The 19,465-nt window shown below is 36.3% G+C and overlaps 1 protein-coding gene across 1 annotated transcript in view; it reads right to left on the reverse strand.

Moving 5' to 3' along the window:
* The window catches only part of LOC139696876 (potassium voltage-gated channel protein Shaw-like), a 318,999-nt gene that overhangs the window by 100,823 nt on the left and 198,711 nt on the right, over positions 1-19,465 (reverse strand). The window lies entirely within an intron of this gene.

Below are 19,465 nucleotides of genomic sequence, written 5' to 3' on the forward strand. Positions count from 1 at the left end.
CGTCTCATAAGTTCTCTCTCCTCGCACTCTTCATCTTCCTTCCTGCGCCTCCTTCTCCTCCTCTGGCTCCGACTCACCTTCCAACCATCCCATCTCCTCCTCCCAGTACTCAGGCTTTCCCTCACCAACCAATCTCGATCTCCTCCTCGTTTCCATTCCCGCAGAATCCTCGCGCGTGTCTTCCCGAAGCGCAAACCGATTTCCTCTTTTGTACGTTGTGTCATTCGCATCGGATTTCTCTCTCTCTCTTTCTCCTTCCCTCCCTCCTCCCTCACGATCCGTTCCTCTCCGTCGAGAAAGAAAGATAAAAAAATAAAAAACCGACGAGTCTTTCCATCGCTCGTTCCGGAGATATAGTCATTGGGAAAGCGGGGGAAATATGCATGATTCGAACGGCAATACATAGAGAGGGATGGCAGGAAGGACGGGCTGTGCACGCGTGGGAGATAACTTTTATGATGCAGGCCACGTTTTATTTGGTTAGGGAGTCGGGGGTGTGTCCACGGGTTCGGAATCAGGGCCGCGCATCTGTGGGTGGGAGTGAAGAGGCGGGGAGGATACCCAGTTGTTAAGCGGAGAGGCTTCCCTCCGGATAAAAGCTATCCTCGGAAGAAAGAAGGAAAGATATTTTCGTATTTCTCGCGGGTTTAGGAACGTGCTTACTCACTGCCGTCGTCATTACGTCGATCGCCATGATTCCCCCGGAGGATCATTTCCGTTCAATGCATTTGCCGAGCCCGTGGCAAGACTTTCCTGGCGTTTTCACTGGGGATGCGAGTGAATAAAAACTACAAAACACAAGAATGAGGCCGATGCCAATTTATTTGTTTCTGCGTTCTTTGTAAATTTTAGTTATTTATTTTAACAATCGACCAAGTTCGTGGAGAAATTGCAAGGGTGTTTCCAGCATAATATGGTTTGTAAATCCGAACCGTATCCTAGACTGAATTACTTTTTTTTCAAATGCAATAATTATTTGTGAAGCTTTGTTGGAGGGGGATTTTATAGCACAGTATAACTTAATCACGTTTTTTATAATACATACGCTTGGATAATTCGAAATGTGTGAAGGTTTTTCTTGCCATGCCTACATTTTTATGTTTTTTATAATGAAATGAGGCAGTGGAATCAAAATACAAGTGTCTTTCAGTATATTTGGGAGTTGTAATCCATCTTCTTGTGGCTGAGCTTTAAAACCATCAATGGTGTCCAAGGCGTTATAGCAAGAGAGGCATAGATCGCCTCCGGGTATGTGGTGGGCTAGAGAATGTAAAGTTAGAAATGCGTAGAATAATATTATATATCTAAGATGTGAAATGAAATGTTCCGAAAAAGAAGAGCTTTGGGGCGGTAGCTACAGTATCACTCACACTGATCCCATATACTATATCCCTTATATGGTAATACTGCAGTGAGCCTGATGCCACGGAATAATTCTGCAATGCCAGTTAAAAGCTTCCAAAACTGCGTTGAAAGAATCATTTTGGTGAATATATCAACAAAACTCACGGATATTGTAGTGGTACAAGTTTACATACCAAAAAACTGACCAGAATGATGATTTTGTGAGTGTAGTGTACGGTGATGTCGCCGAAGTAATAAAAACCGCAAATAGAGGAGAAAATCTAATCATAACCGTGTATGGGTATGAACTAGAGTGTACGCATTTTTAGAAGCTGCGAAGAATAGTATTGGCCAAAGTAAACTTTTGAAAGGGAAACCATGGATCACAGACAGAGTACACAGAACCTAATGAAAAGAGAAGAAAGAGTAAAAAAAACTCACGGACAGTAAAATAACATATATTTATTACATAAGCCTAAGAAATGAAATGAGCCGAGAAGTAAGAAAATAGAAGAATGGATGAAACTCTTTGGCAAAGAAATGTAGCTTAACTTTATGTAGGGAAAAGCTGAAGCAGTTCATAAAACCTTGAGACACCATTGCAGGGAACGCAGAGAAAATAGACAAGTTTATAAGGGATAGAAATGATGATATTTTCACTGAAGATAAAGGCAAAGTGAAGAGGGCAAAAGAGATTCAGCGAATATTTGTAACGGAAAAAAATACAAATAGTTAGAATACCGGAAAAATAGGGCTACTATAAACGAAAGTATAATATAATAATAAATAATATAATAAATAATATAATAAATAATATAATAAATAATATAATAATAATATAATAAATAATATAATAAATAATATAATAAATAATATAATAAATAATATAATAAATAATATAATAAATAATATAATAAATAATATAATAAATAATATAATAAATAATATAATAAATAATATAATAAATAATATAATAAATAATATAATAAATAATATAATAAATAATATAATAAATAATATAATAAATAATATAATAAATAATATAATAAATAATATAATAAATAATATAATAAAATTAGCAATACTATTAGCAATTGTGAAAAAGGATAGGATACCCTAATCAGAATTTGATGCTGCAGCAAAGAAATTGATGGCTAAGGATCGTAGCTGATGAATATTTCAGGAAAGTCTCAGGTTATTGCACAGATATACACAACTTAATATACTATGCATATGAAATGGAAAACACCGATGAATTTCCACAGGAATGTAATATTTATTTATTTAATCGATCTCAAACCAAAAAGAGAATTGCAAAATACTGTGAAAACTTTAGTTCATGACAGTCTGACGACCCATGCGCCTAAGATTGTGATAGTAAGAACTAACTGAAAAATAAGGCGGTAGTGCATCCAAATGAGGATCAAGTTCTATTTAGAAGTAGCGAAACAAGAGAGTCTATTCTTCTTCTCAGACTGATTTTAGAAGCCGATTTATAAACAGCAACTGACAGGAAATACAGAACAGGACCATAGATAAATTACGAGAAACAGCCAATGAATAAGCTACGAAGGCATGAAGAGATTAGCATGGAACATGGCGAAGGATCTAAAAGGGAATGAAGGGATCAGCAAGTTACGGGATATTTTAGATATCTGCTACAAATCATTTCTCTGACTTATAACCTCTAATAATCTTCCGAGGTCCTTATATATTTTCGGGCGATTGTGGAATTCAAATTTGATGGCGTTGTGTCAGTACAGGTATTTTTGGCATATTTTTTGCAGTACCTCTGTTCATTTATTCCCATTTGCCTAATATTTCACAACTTGAAGATATAAATTTCCATGAAACGTTTAATGTTTTTTTCGCTAATATTCTTTCCTTTTGATTTATCTATGTGATTATTTTCCCAAATTCTTAATCATTTGGTCGTGTGGAAAATTAATTCACTGAACGGTATTGAGAAATTTGTCTAATCCTATTTATTGAAAGTTGGGTAGGACAGTATACCCTCTATGTACACTACCAAATTGTTCGAATTGTTATTATTCATGAGATTCATTTTTATACAAGTCGTAACCCCAGGTGCTTGCTTGTACGTGCTGTTGTTTTACGAAAAAAAATGTTTAGATAAAATGACGGTCCCTGGAAACGAGCTCGGGCAATATATTTCCTTCATGTCTGTTGTGCTGGTCCTTGGCAGGTGTCTGGCAAATAATTAAATTTATTTCCAGGTGGCTTTCATGTTTCGTTAATATTACTTGGATCTTTGCGTAAAACTATTTTTACGATACGTATTGTATATCAGTTAATCAAAAGAAAATAACTAAAGCATACGAGCGGTATTGTATGTAACAAATAATGAATCAATATATAACGAAGAGTAACACGTGCGCACTCCGGAGCTCAATAAAATATCCATTGCAAAGATTGACAGCTGCGTCATTACTGCAATGGATTTAAAAAATTGATCACGTAATCATCATCAACTCAATGGATCACAGTGTCAAAGGAAGTAAGGACGAAATTGCATTAGTAAAATATTTTGACGTGTTGGATTCGTATTCAGAAGTTTAATATCGTGAGGGAAGGATTTAAGCCTTGAGTTTAAAAATAATTAGAATTTTAATTTATTTTTTTACATGCAATCAGTTTGAAGGTTCACAGAGAATTCATGAATTAATTATTTTAAAATGTCAGAGATACTGAGCTGTTCGCACAGATTTTATTGACAGTTTTTGTGCTCTACTAGCAATAACAGAGACTGTATTTTTGGTTAACATGACCATAATGATATAATAAACTTTAAAAAATAGCATTATGTTTTTCAATGTGGATGTTGAGAACAAAATTCTATTTAATTGAAACTAATACGCAATCAAGAACAAAGTTAGCTTGGTAAAAATTAATTAAGGAATATGATGGTCATATCTGTTTTAAGCATATCATTCGCTTAGTAATGAGGAATTTTGAGCCAGTTTGTTGAAGATCTCCCAAGGGACTTTTTCAGTTTTATCAATATAATACACCACAATTTAGTCTTAGTGAAAAAATCTTTGCTTTGGTTGCATCGGTTAATTTTTGGTCATTATTTTAACAGTGGTTATTCTCTTGTGGTCATGTTCAGCTATGAATATGCAGCCTGTATGTTTGAAAAATAGATGAATTGTTGAAAGTTGCATAGCTTTCCTGCCTGAATCAAGCAAGGCGAATCCCTTCAATGAGGATTGTTGGGCGTGCGATCATATCAGCTTAGTCGCAATGCGGAGTGAAGTGCCAAAAACAACTCTGGATTATTTTTCACTTTGTGCGGCTTCCTAATTTTATTTTCGTTTTTTTACTTTATACATGGATGAGCTCTTTCTATGCACCATCAAAGTTTGCATACAAGGGTGCATTCACTGTCGAAGTGAGAGAGAGAGAAAAGCGGGAGAAACTCGTGGATTTTCGTGATTTTTTTATTTAACGTGACTTTCGCCTGTCTTCGCTTTGAAGTGTTTGCTCTCCATGGTGCCGGGTTTAGGGAAGCAAGCTATCGCATCAGTACGGTCCCACGCGACGAGTCTCGTCGCTTGTGCTATTCAGTTTCGCCATGGCAGCGGTCCTAACCCCATCCACGCAAGGATCCCCCGTATGTCCGTAATCTGCCTCAGGGGAGTGGGGCACGGGCCCGTCGTAATCCGATGAATGTTTGACCAGTGGAAAGGCGACCTCTTTCCCACGACGAAATTGTCACTAGCTGGTCCACCCCTTTCGAAACTTAACCGTGTTCCTATGTGGACATTACTCTCTCCAACTCTCCACCTACTGCTCTCGCTCCGATGTCCGGCAATCCTACTTTCGTTTGTTTTTCGGAATGGTCCAATTTACTGATCACGTTATTGTGCCACATAATGTATTGGCTTTGTTAAATAAAGTTTTATTCTGTCTTTCTTGTTCCACCGATTTGAAGTTGGAGGATTTAATTCAAGTTGTTTACTACTGCACCTAATGTAGGTTTCAGTGGAAATTTTTATGCGTATTTTACCTTGCGGAGAGGTATAAAATATCGTTCTAATCTGCCACTGACTCATTCATAGTATGAAGTTCAATTAGTCGCTGTTAATGCTCTGTATTTGCTCCATGTATATTTTTTCTATTGATGAACTATTTTCATAGCATAGACATTCAGTGAATAGTTTTCAATACAAAATTCTGTTTAAATACATGTTTAGCGCTACATTTGCTGCTTTAAAATGCCTTGATGGAAAATAGCCTTTAATATCTCATTAATGCATTCCTCTAGATTGGTAAGGAAAGTAATTAAAGCAAATAAAGCCCTTGTTGGAGTACAAGGACAAGATAATACAATAGAAATACTTAGTTTATCCTTAGTAATTTACATTTAAATGTTTTAATATCATATAGATAAAAAATGTGTCCATCGAACCTGCATGTATCAGAGGAAAGAACATTCAATTTTATTGTTGAGCAATTGGGAGGAGATTTTACTTTAAAAAATAACTAAATATCCACTTCTTCAATGTACCCGTTTAATTTATTTGATGCTAGTCTTTTTTATAATATCTTTTTTTCATGTATTAATCATATTGCTAAATGCGATTGCCCTTAGAGTTTTCATAAAATGAATAACTTCTTCAATTATATTTGCAATAAACAGATCTATCTACATGTATTCTGCAAGCCAGTGCTCTCATCCTAGACATACCCTCTTCAATGATACTGCAATGAATTATATTAATTATTACCAGTGGATGAAGTCACTATAGATTCAATTGATTTCATTGAATTATACCCATTTTTTCCGATACCACACACTACTATGATTTGCTCTTGGATAAAATCCTGAAGCAACAGAAAGATACATGAATAAAATGGTCTCACAAATTAGTGAAAAAATTCGTTGCATCAGATGATATATCTCTTAGATATTCATTTATGATTTTATCCAATTTGCTTACTTAAGGCCGAGAAATACTTCAATCATTTACGCAGATATTCCGAATCATATCTTACTACATCATCTAAATCAGTTCGCATGAACTCCAGAAAATGTGCGCTACATTTTTGGGAAAATACAAATTGGAAGGGCGAAGTACTACAACGATTGGATAATCTGAAATTTGGAAGTTCTTGAGGCGAAGATTTAACATTAGATAATTTTCATTACTAATAACGGCCAAGCACTTTAACTTATCATATTGAGTACTTAATTTTAGTTGCAAATTAGATCTATTGGTCGAAAAAACTTAAACATGCTTAAACGCGATATACTATCGGACTAACAAGTTCAGGGATTAATTTTCTCATTACACAATTCAAGACCAAGACAAATATAGAATGAAATGCACAAAGAAATAATCATACTAAACTGGCATTTATGAATGTGTTTCATTATATGTTTATAATTCATTGGTTGAATGGATGGGGCTCTATAATCATATGCCACACGACTGTGCCGTGTCCTGCGAGTTATTGTGTAAATGGAGAAATACGTATCTTACTCTGCGAGCAGAGTAAGATACGTATATCTTTTTCCGAGATTTAGTTTTAAATCACCGAAAATTCCCGGTTTTCCATAAGCCATGGAATATCTTTGCTCGAAAGCCACATTCTCCGTCATCTCCTGGGTCCCAAAAATAATTTCCTTTAAACTTATTTCTCTATTCATATAAAAGTTTTCCTCTGCCGCCTTGCCAAGTCCGGACCGCACCCTTGTTATCCGCTTCCTCTCCCATTCTTCGCCCCGTCTCCGTCCACCCCCCCCCACCCCACCCCGCGCTACATTCATCAGCTCCTTTATTCCTGCAGTAAAATCAAAATGAAATTTCACTTTTTTTTACCCTTCCTCATCTCTCCGTTCTCCGGCCTTCATTTACTCCAGAAAATAAAATCACGTGCGAGGTTTCCCAAGTTTGCTGTCGAAGGAGAAAGAATGATTTGGCATTGAAATGAAACCGCAAAAACTTGGGAATGAATCATGAGCGTCAGAACTTAAGTGTGACATGGCGAAAAATTTCTTGTGCCCCGTTGAATAGCACTCAGGGATAAGAAGAGAGAACTAAAGACCGGTTTTGGGCCGTTTTTTCTTGGAATCTCTCGGAAATTATGTGAATATCAAAGATAATTAAACGAAAGTATTCTTTCTTCTCTTTCTAATGTACTTTAAGAACGTGTACCTCGTTGATTTTATTGAATTTCAAGAAATTTGATGGCTTAATATTTTAATATAACTTTGGGGTTGGATTTATAGAGGTAAATATTCAGATTTGAGCATTTAGTACATACTCTGCCTATATTCAGTCGCTGGGTTCATGACTTTTAACATGGTTGTCATTGATTATCGATGATTTAATCCTTTCTCACCGAGTCCATTGATTATTTAACTTGTCACATATGTTTATCTAGTAATTTCAAGGAACCAAAGTGAAATAAATTAATGGGAAATATATTTCATTTAATCAATCTTAAATCACACAGCATGTGTGAGGGGTACCCAGAGGTGTCATGGACTACCGTGCCAAATTTACGTGAAAATCAACTGAAACTTTTGGATTTTTAGATTTTACGGAGGCGTGTTAGAAGCTGTTTAAGGTTTTTGCTTCCAAATAAGCCTCTTAAATTATTATAAGTTGAAGACGAATTCACATGGTCATGACGTTCATTGATATCGGTGGAAAATACATCATTTTCAGGATGTAATATACCATTTGAATAGATTTTATTCTTGAATTCTTCTCCACTCTTTCTTGGATTTCTCTCCATTTTCTTGGAATTTTCTCCTCCACTTTTAGATTTCCTCTCGTATTAGTAGGGGAGTTTAAGCAGAATCAATAGTTGGTAGTTATTATGGGAGGTGATCGACAGCTGAGGGCATTCGTGTTCATAGGGATAGATGTGAATAATTTGGGAAAGGCAGCTTATTAAGGGAATTCCGGGGAAAATGGTAGAGAGAAACCAGCGTTGGTATTAGCACACTCTTAAAACAAAAGGCGCTAAGGGTTCCACGCGTCCCATCCTCCGAAGGGTGAACTCCACTTGAAGTGCTATTCACATGACACCAGCCTAAAGAATCGGGATATCACCAAACATTCCTGCCACCTCTGGGATTCGATCTCGGTCCCTCGAGGTGATAAACCGTGAAAGATGACTAGTTGGAGGTCCTCTGCCGTTTGTGCTTTACCATGAAGACATGGTGCCTTAAAAACATACAGTATGAATGAAGGGCACCCAGAGGTCTTCTCTACTCTTGCTTTTAATCATCTTTGTGTCTTTTAGCCTGTTCCTTTATTCACCTTGAATAATTAATCAGTAAAATTCGGCTTCGCAAATAACAACACGTCTTTTTTTCTAGCCATAGAATACTCTCTTCAATATTTATATAGCCTAGTATTTTTTCCTGTATTTAGTTTTTTTCCTCCAAATTGTAATGCCTAAGCCATCATGTTAATAATGAGTAAGTATGTTGTTCAAATTTTACTTTTTCTCTGCCATTTATTATGACCAGGAAATTTCATTCATATTTTGGCCTATGCATTTAATTATTCACGATGGGAAATTTAATGTTATCTTTTCTTAGAACACAAACACTTTGTGCGTCATTCCATATCCGCTTTGAATATCGTTGGTACTACTTTCGCAGTAAATTAACGATGTTAAGATGGCTTTAGCTAGTGATTTACCGTGAAGGCAGTACAAGGATAAAAATTTCCCATCGCGTTTCAACAATTTTGTAAAGGAACGAGATGTCTTCTTTTGCTGTATCACGAAATATTGGTGTAAGAAACCACGATATGATCCGTGAAATATCGTTCTAGGAAGTAATCTTAGAATTAGCAGGTGCTGGACTAACGGATGGCCCTAATTCCAACTAAATTGAGGTTCAGGGTTGATTTCTGTATCCTTACCGATATTTGACACAATTGGAGGTGCTGGCAACTATTCTACCCATCACTGAATGCTTCCCAACGGAAATTTTTTCTGCCCACAAACGGTCATAAAAATCATCCTATCATGCGATATCAATTCTAGTATTAGATTATTGCAACCCTTCAAAATAGTTGCATTCTGATAATTATGTCGTTCTTGCTCCTCCCGTCGCTAGTGATTTGGCCTAATTTATAAAAATCACCTTCTTGTTTCGGAATGTTTTTCCCTCGCCTTTCACAAAATCCAATAGCTTTGACTTGCTCTCTGTATAGAGCATATATGAACCTTCTATCCCAGTAGGTCATCCTACTTTCCTTCAAGGTATATAGGGTCATATTTCAGTCATAAAGATATCTTTTAATCAATGTCTGGACAATAGTCAGTCTCATTTTTTTCTCCTCTCACTTGCCTATATCTAGGTTTTTTCTGCAGCAACCGTAGTTTATTTTCATCGCCAAGATTTACATATTTTGACGAGGGAAATTTTCACCGCATAAAATATCTCTCCTCTAGTGAGCGGAAATTAGACTCACCACCTCGGTTTTAGAACCTTAATGCCGAAAAAGACGGAATTTTCAATATCAATTTCAATCAAGGTATTATCTGAGTATTTATCTACGTATGCGGTATATACACTCGGGTTCGTATCTTTCCTAGGCCCTTATATAGCCCGTTGGCTCCTGGTGTTGGACTTTCCCTTTCCACCTACTCCTATCTCTCTTTCGCTGTCATTCCCTCCCTCTCATGGCTGTATCCCGCCCGCCCGTATCTCGCTTTCATGGCGAATCGTTTCGATCCCGAACGCTCGAGAAGACTTTACGATCCATAACTGAAGGACTGACCGTAAATCACACTTCTCTCCGCTCTCATGCCAGAGACCCAACCCCTTCTACCCTGCACTCAGCGAGCCAAAAGGGATGGTCGAAACAAACGCGATATAAATCGCTCCCCCGGCCTTTCTTCTCTTAATGTATTTTTTTCACACAAAATGCATTAATTTGTATTTTACCCTGTCCCTGTGCATACCCTTAGTCGTGAAAGTATCATTTGTCTCGCGGAAAATCAGACTGTGATTTGGAGATGTTATGAGGTCTTCGTTTACCTCTACAATTTTGACATTTTTTGTGCCGATGGGATTACACCATATACGATGCTTAGCTCTCAGAGTTTTACGCAAGCCTACATGCGCTTGCGTTAATTATTTGTTGACAATTTTACCTCCTGGTAAACCATTTGGAATGGGCTTGGAGGCAAACGTTTGAAAATTTAAATCAGACTAGCTCTTTTCTGCCATTAAACTCTCTCGAGTTCATATCTTCTCCCCTCTCAAGTAACCTGTTTAATTTTTCGCAGTTCAGTATTTTTTGTTAAATGCCTCTAAAACTTTTTGCCTTCGTTTTTGCACATAAAATGCTAGTATGAAGGATAGTCATATTTTATGATAGGCCTTTGAAAAAGCACGATAACATTTGGAAGTTACGGGATTCTCTCGCTTTTGGTCTCGTTATAGATACTTAAATTCCCGAGGTCATATTCTCTTTGGTCCCGCGTGTACCTTTTCATTTGTAAGTGTTGGTATACTGGCTAGAAAGCGTTTAAGATATTTTGTGTTGCTTTTGCATAGATAAGTTGATAATGGTATAGACCGGTAGCTCGCAAATGCATAAATTCCATCAAAATGATTGCTTTAGCCAAAATCTCATGCCAAAACTATACAAAATACATAAATATTGAATGTTATCTTAAATAATACCTACCGTATATTCTTAATTAATAACGTATTTTACTAAACGAGTTAAAAATATTTGATTTGTATTCACAGCGATTAGTATTTTTGCCATATATTTTTAACTACGTACTGAGATGGAACATGCGTAATACACAGCAGGGAATCTGGGAACAATTAAATTGTGAAAAAAGATGATGATACGCAGGTACAGACACTTGATCGCAGGATTACTCAACCCGCGCTCAAGTTATTGAAAAAAATAACCATCGTTCAAAAAATGATTTAGTTTTGAACCAAATGGGTTCTATCTATCCTTCGTAATCTATAGACTCGTTAGGTTTTTTTATCATAATTTCCTTCCTCCATCTCCATCCCTTTCTCTCCCTTCTGGTCCAGTTCTCTCAGCATCCAGATGCGATGCCAAGCGTGTTTTGCATAACCCCCCGGCGGGGGAAAAATCGGTGGGGAAGAAATCGGCGGGGAAGAGTGCGGGAGTTTACGGGCGAGCGTCCTCCTTGCTAGCTATGATGGAGGGAGGGAGTGGCGTCAGGATAGGAAGGTATGCGATAAAGCAGGGAAACGAAGCGCCGCTCTCTTCCACCGCCGCGGAGCGAATGCCAGAGACGCGGCGTGCACTTATGTAACAGGGAGGAGGGAGGTTGTGGGCGGGGATGGTCGTGAAAAGTGTCGGGAGGCGTAACGAGAAATTTAACAGCGTGAAAAAGGCTTGCTCGTTCCATGAGCAAACTGTCGGAGCACGAAGATAGCGTTTTGTTTCCCCCCCCCCCTCCACCCATACCCTCTCGACTCGGAAAGCTGCCTCTAGCGGTGACTTAAAAACCTCCTGAAAGGAAGGATAGACTTCGTGGGAGGGAATGATTACCAACGGTGGTTATTTATTTTTTTAACGAATTTCTGGATCGAGAGTTCACGGGGACTGTTTGAGTAAGTTGCCGTCGATTAACGCGGTTTATTGATCTTAGGTGCGAGAATGAGTGGAGATAGAAAAAAAGTAAGTAAAACCTCTTTTTATTAACTGCTCGCCTTCCCAACTTTAAAAACGGCCCCATGTTTTTATCGCCCAACTCCCTTCCGTAAGGGATAGAAGTCGTGAGAATGCATGCATTTACGTCGCAGCTGCATCCCTGCCATGTGTCAGTTTCCTGCAAGAATAACTCCGACACCAGACGGGGATGTATTCTGAGACTGCTCGCACGTGTTTCCTTGGGATTTTGTCAAGATTTTCGGTGTGAGAAGTTGCGTTCCGTATGCGTGGCATGAGATTTTCTCATGATAAACGAGCTGGAATAAATGTGGGAAATGAACCGGGATATCGACGGAGAGAGCTGAGCTGAAGGTTCAGGAGTAGCAATAGTTATAAGGGAAGGCGAAAGATAGCAGAGGAATCCAAGATCAGCCACTTCAAGAGCTATCAGCTTTGAATGTAAATCAATGCCTAACCTGAGGAAATCAGAGATGACATGAAATGAGCAATCTGAAACAAAAGGACAATACCAACGCTGAAAATCAGCAAAGGAATTGTCTCTTGAACGAATTCAAGTAATGATGATCTTCAAGATAGAATTGTGATCGAGTCATTGTTGATCCACCAAAGGCTGGTAGTATGATGCAATTATTAACCAAAAGGAATAGAATGGTTTTAGGCGTCGCTTTGTGGAAGCGATTCATTTCAGAAAAGAAATGCTTAGTTATTCCACATTTATTTTATTAGTCTTCTGTACTTAACCTGATGATGACTTTGTAAGTCGAAACCAAGGTCGTTTTTAATAAAATATACGTAGAATAACTAATTATTTCTTTTATGTAATCAAAAGGATTAGATATAAATTATTTAATTAAGATAATGGGGGTATAAATGTTTTCAAATTTCATTGATTCAGTCTCGTCGTTCGACGGCCCTTCTCGGCGGAAGGAACCTAATGGATTTTTTATCAATACGTATCATCGCTGGAAAATTCACAGATAATGGATCAGCAATGTCAGGTAGGTTTCGACGGGGCACTACATGCTATCTCTCGCACATTTATACTGTTCATGTTGATTGAATACCACGGCTGTTGCAAGAAAAAATTAACGTAGGCTACGACGAAGCTGACTAGGAATAATTAAGCGGACTCTGTAGTAGCTGTGCAATCATACTCCATCATCCAAGCTATTTATCAAATTGATCGAATGGTCCTGCACCTTGACCACCATACTTAATAAATTTGGTAGAATTATTTCTCGGTAACTGAAGCGTAGTTTTTAACTTGCCGGGGTTAATGAAACCTGTGCTATTTTTTTCTATTTATATTATCCGCCCTCATCTATCCATATGGTATTTTAGCTATGTACATTCGAGACAAACATACAACTCTACCTGCCCCCGATTTCTGTAGTCCATAATCACAAAATTATGAGCGATAACTAACTGAGGGATATATTCCTCACAATTAGAACTTAGCGTTTGATTCTTTTAAATATTACAGTTGCATAGAAAAGAGATTAGTAATCTCTTGCCCATAATTTCATCTCATACTTTAATGTAAGCAATAATTTTACGTACTTATGTTTGAATGCAAACTTTTTCTTAACGGTTTGATTGGTTATCATTGAACTTTTGTCTCAGGTTCCTGAACATAAAGATTTTATTGATTGCAAATAATTGCAAAGAGATAGTTTCAATCCTATGGAATAATCATACATTTTGTATACAAAGTTAGAGTTTCGGTTAGCTTCGATTCACCTTATGCACATATCCTCTCCTGTGTGTCACGCGTGTATTTATCTCCCATGAAAATTTTCTCTCCGAGTTTTGTTGTATTTTCGTCAGGAATAAACGTTTTATAAAAGAAAATTTTTGAAAAAGTGTGAGGAAAACCGTCCCGAATTATGAAACTGAATGAAGAAAAGGTTTCAATTTAGCTTGCGATAGTTTATCCTATAAAATAAGAGTGGTTCTCGTAAATTTTAAAGCGTGCCCTTGGACTTCAATTTAATGAGGTGAATCTACCGTTTTTCGGCAGGAGGAAGCACTTTTGTTGGATACTCATTTGGTGAAAACTCATTATAGTGAGATGTAAACATTCACTACAAGAGTAAATTTTTGTCTTTGTCAGAAAAATTAGTGTAAAAATGTGATTGTTGGGCTACTGTGCTGAAAACTATTCTGAAATAAATAATATTCTAAAATATGTAACTCAGCTCAGACTTCATAATCCATAAGGTATTGATGAAATAAGTTGAATCTCCCATTTTCTAGTGGAAATAAGTGGTTTAGCTTCATCTGGATATTTGAAAATGCATTCCAGATGGACATTTAACAATCAACAACAGAGTTTTTGCGACCTATTTATGATGATAGAGTAGAAAGAGGAGTATACTTTGCACTTTCAGGCTTCATTTCATGGAATTGTTTGATGTCTATATTAAATAAGTTCGTTATTGTCCACAATTAAAAATTCATGTAAATAGAGGAATGTCATTGTTTTGCAACTACGCGTATGCCTTGTCCAGATTATATCAATGATTGCATTTGTGCTCTATCTTAACGTACGAGCGATTTAATTTCGTATATTTAAATAGGAGTTCTTCCTAGATCCATGCTTGAAATTTACAAATTTTAAGTGCTGCTGAAATTGTTGTGTCGCCTTTACGTCTTTCATTATTTAGTACCTGGGAGATTCCGACATATAATATTAAGCTCTTTGGAAGTATAAGAAAATACGTATTTGTTCATAACTCAATTCAATCGTTAGATGCCGTTTGAAAAAATATATATCTGAGTCTTCTCGACGTCTTAAAAATATTTTGCATGAATAGTTGACAATTTTAAAGCTTGTTAAATATTCAACCCCTTCAAGCAGGCACCTTCATTAATAAGAATGTAGGCATAAAAAATAACTTCTAATTTTTCATTCATTGCTAATAAACTTGCAAAACAAACGGTTCTGACAATTACGCTTTATTAGCCAACGAAAATATATTGTTCGGTTCACCCGTTTCTTTAATAAGCTCTGGTTTCAAATGCAAAAACTCTTGTTTTTAATTGTGATACTTGGGTCTGCAGCAATTCTTCCTCGTTATTAAGGTCTTTCCTCACGATAATTTTGAAAACCTTATGATATTTGTCAAACAATGCGTCCCGAGTGGATGTACAACTTTAAGATTTCGCCCTTTAGTCAAATACACTCGTGCATTCTTAAAAAGCGTGGGTGCACGATGAAATTTTGAGGAAACTGGAATTATTTCTGAATATATACTGTGTCGTATTTTTTAAAACAGACTAATTACAGAGATATTACAGAGTAGCATTGATAACCTTTATCCTTGAAGTTACGCTTGCTATTTTCAGTGGTTGTGGGGGTAGTTAAGCGGTAGGAAGGCATTCTCAGTCGCCCCTGTTACTACTCGTGGTTTTATTACATCGATAATACTTGGTAACAGTATGGCTTTCGCTACTGCAGTTCAACTAGGTAGTTTAAAGTGACGACTACTAATATATATTCAACATAATTCTCTATATCTGGTATTTCAGTTCTCTTCACAATTGTTCAGGTGGAGGAAGAAGGAATGGTCAGTTTTTAGGAAAAGCAAACCAGACCGCGTACTAAATTATTGTGAAGACGCGTTGCAATCCGTAAAAATATCCACGACTGAATATTGCCATGATTTGATGATCAATAGTTTTTTAATATAAGTAAAACGAAATGTGATTATTAGAAAATTAATGTCTTAATAAAGGGAGATTATCATTTGAGATGCGATGGGGGGAAAACTGCAGTCTTGCTCGAATTGAAAACTAAGATAGAAATGTTTTTCAACAAAGCCAAATATTACCCTGAAATCAACCGCTGAGAACAACATAGAAAACCGTATTTGGAAGAAAGCCGTTATGGAAAAATTTGCGAATTATGTAATATCAGGGTGAATTGAAAGACTAGTCGGTAATTAAATCAGATTTTTAATGTAAAATTTGCTATTGCACTTATCGAAAATTTTAATATTGTAAAAAAAGGAGGCCAAACAAGGTCTCTTGGATTTTAAATTTTTATTATGGGTTTTTGAATATTTCCTGTGTGTCATCATTTAACCCATGTACTTGGTATTATTCAATTAGGTTGATAGATAGATGGGTAAACGTATTTAATCGAGCGTAATTGAGACCATAAGGCCACTTCTTCCATTTAACCCTTCATCAAGTGCATCGCAACAATAATAATAAGAAAAAATAATAAGCGATAAAAAAGACAAATGAAAATAATCATAAAGTCATATATAAGAAAAGGAATAAGAACAAGATGTAATTTTGTGGGGAAACCTAGGAAGTTCAGATTTGAAGACCCTAGTATAAACCCACGCAGGAAAACTCCCACAAAGAAGAAGGGGTGTGAAAAACCTGCGAAAACCCTGAAAAATAATAAAAAAATAAAAAACAAAGTATTTCAGGAATGTTGTTCCGAGATATTGAGTATCTGAAGTGTAAAATCACTTAATTTTACCAGAATTCTCACACCAATTGTGTGGTCCCAATCACTAATTTTCCGTTTAGGCGTAGGAGCAAGTTACACATCCCCCCCGGTAATTGGACCATCTTTTTCTTATAAGTAAATTCCCCGGTGAAGCGAAATGGTTTGGAACACTACAAAAATGACTACACATGATGCGTAAAAGCCCACCTGTCTATTCGTTAATGTACATAGTCACTTTCGTCTCATTATTAGAGTAAAATGATACTAGAATTACGCGTATAATATTTTGATAGGAAAGTCTACGCAAAGGAAGAATACCTTGGACCAAAAGCACGGTTCTGCAGACTACGGAGGGTCATAAAAAATCGAGACCGCCCATTGAAACAGGGAAAAGTGGGGAATTAAGTGGGTAGCGGAAAAGAAAGAAAATGTAAGCAATCGTATAATACACTCCACTGGAATAGACGTTGAGGTGGGCCGGGCTTTTGATCGAAATTCAGCCTGAAGGGCGGTAAGCTAAGAGAGGGTTGGACCGAGGGGAAATGAATGAAAATTTGAGTTGATGGAGAAAGAGGTTTGTGATGAAGTTAGAGTGGCGTGGAAGGAAAGGGAAGGAGGAAGTGATTCGACATGAAAGAAAAGTCTGGCGAAGCGTTAAAGCTAAAGGAAATACAGGATGAGAGGAAAGGGTAGAGAATATTAAAAGTGAATGGCAGTCCTTTTGTGTGGTTTGGTAGGCAGCGCAAAGGTTCGATTTCGTTTCATTTCGCACCAGCGAAAATAATTGATCCAAGTGAGCACGAATCCGATTAATTCACCCCAAAGGGAGTTTCTTTAGTTCAAACAACGCATAAATTCAACTCTCACGTGTTTAGCAGAGGTGAATGGTGCAGAAATTAAATCTAAGGAGTGGTTTTTGCACGTTACGTGGCTTAAATTCATCTATCACCACCATCGGGCTGCCTGTTATAGGATATAGATCTTGTTTCCTGAAGGTTTTCTTCTAAATTTATCGAAAGTAGGTGCTGCAAAATGAAACCAATAGTGAACAAAATTGGAAATATACCCTCATTAGACTAATCCACCTGCTTTCTCCCCTTAGTACAATTCATTAATGAATAAAATATATTTGCAGTGCTGCTATTTATAATTAATGCACTTAGTGTCCGTTGTAAATGGTTTTCAAATGTAATGTTACCATGGATCTAATCCGATTCCTCTAAACATTACCTGATTTGTTTCCAAAGAAACAGCGGGAAATGCCGCAACAGTAACTTTTAACGGAGTCATCCGCTAATGGGCATTTCAATACAACAATTTCAGAGTGTAAAAATCATTCACCTTGACCGGGATTCGAACCCAGATCCAGTCGGCTAAAGCACTCGACCAGACATTGAGGGATCTGGGTTCGAATTCCGGTCTAGGCGAGTGATTTTTTCCTCTGAAATTGTTTTCTTCATTTTATTACTTATTAAAATTTATATACATATATATATATATATATATATATATATATATATATATATATATTAATATTATGTATGTACATATATATATATATATTAATATATTGTATGTACATATATATATATATATTAATATATTGTATGTACACATAGATATATATGTATTAAAACACACTAAATTTATTTATTTATATTAATATATAGAAGAGAATTACACCGGCGTTCACAAATGTTTGATACACACACATGTATACTTGAATAAAAAATATTAATGAAAAACTCGCTTATATTGCTCTCATAAACTTATTATATACGCATATATACACACTCATATATATATATATATATATATATATATATATATATATATATATATATATATATATATACATATATATATATATACATATATATATACATATATATATATACATACATATATATATATATATATATATATATATATATATATATGCACATATATAATAACCTACCTAGAGAGGAAAGGTATGTTAGCCATTGACTATTGCCTTTCCAAAATCATTTTTCATGGCGGAAGACATTTTTTTCCGGAAAAATAAGTCATTTAACAGAAAAAACCTTTATGTGCCTTCGGGCTTGAGGTTCCGATATTTTCCTTTCTCGAAATTGTTTATTTTCGTTCTGGCGTGACAGCCGTGCGTCCCTTGTCAAGAGGAAAAGTGCTTCCTGGGTTGAATGGGTGAGAGAAGAAAGGGAGGACGACCATAGATACTTCAACTTCAATCATCTCACTTCTGAGACTCAGGCTCCGCGGCATTTTCGGCGATTTTTGAAAGGTGACAGAGGAGTCCTCTCTTCATACAAACAGTAGATTATACTACGATATGTGAAAAGAAACTGTATATAAGACCTTTTGGTATAGGAATACTTCTGAAAGCCGCTACCTATCCTGAACTGAAAATTATATCATACTTTAAAGGTAACTACCAGTGAGCATAAAAATAGTACGATTATACAATGCTGTGGTTATTGGTTAAATGAAAAAACTATGGGATAATTAAGGATAGTTAAGATTTTTGGATGGGAATTTGATAGCAATGAAACCCTGGACGAAATTCAGGGCTAATAAATGTTCAATTAATTTATCCTGGGGTGAGTAACATAGAAATAAAACCAATAGGAGTAAACACAAAATAGCGAACGTTAAGAACAGAATTTAAATTAGCATAAAGTCAAGCGGTTTTTTGCAACGTAACTGAACTTATATTTTCATTTCTCATTCCCTTAGTATTTGAATGTCTTAATTTTGTACTACACGTCGGTGGAGTGTTGAATAGTCACTAATACGCATTCACTCACACGTATCTGTGGAATAGATTCGTGACAGTGAAACGGGTATAGCGCTGGACTATTGACCGGGAGGCTTATGTTTGAATCCGGTTGACACCGTTAGGGAACCTCAGCTCAAACCAGGCCTTTTATTATTTTGGGTAACATCTAGCACATAATGGGAAACCATACGCGTAATATGGAAAGAATCT

This window comes from Hetaerina americana, unplaced genomic scaffold, assembly GCF_022747635.1.
Source record: "Hetaerina americana unplaced genomic scaffold, ioHetAmer1.1.p SCAF_7, whole genome shotgun sequence".
Lineage (NCBI taxonomy): Eukaryota > Metazoa > Arthropoda > Insecta > Odonata > Calopterygidae > Hetaerina > Hetaerina americana.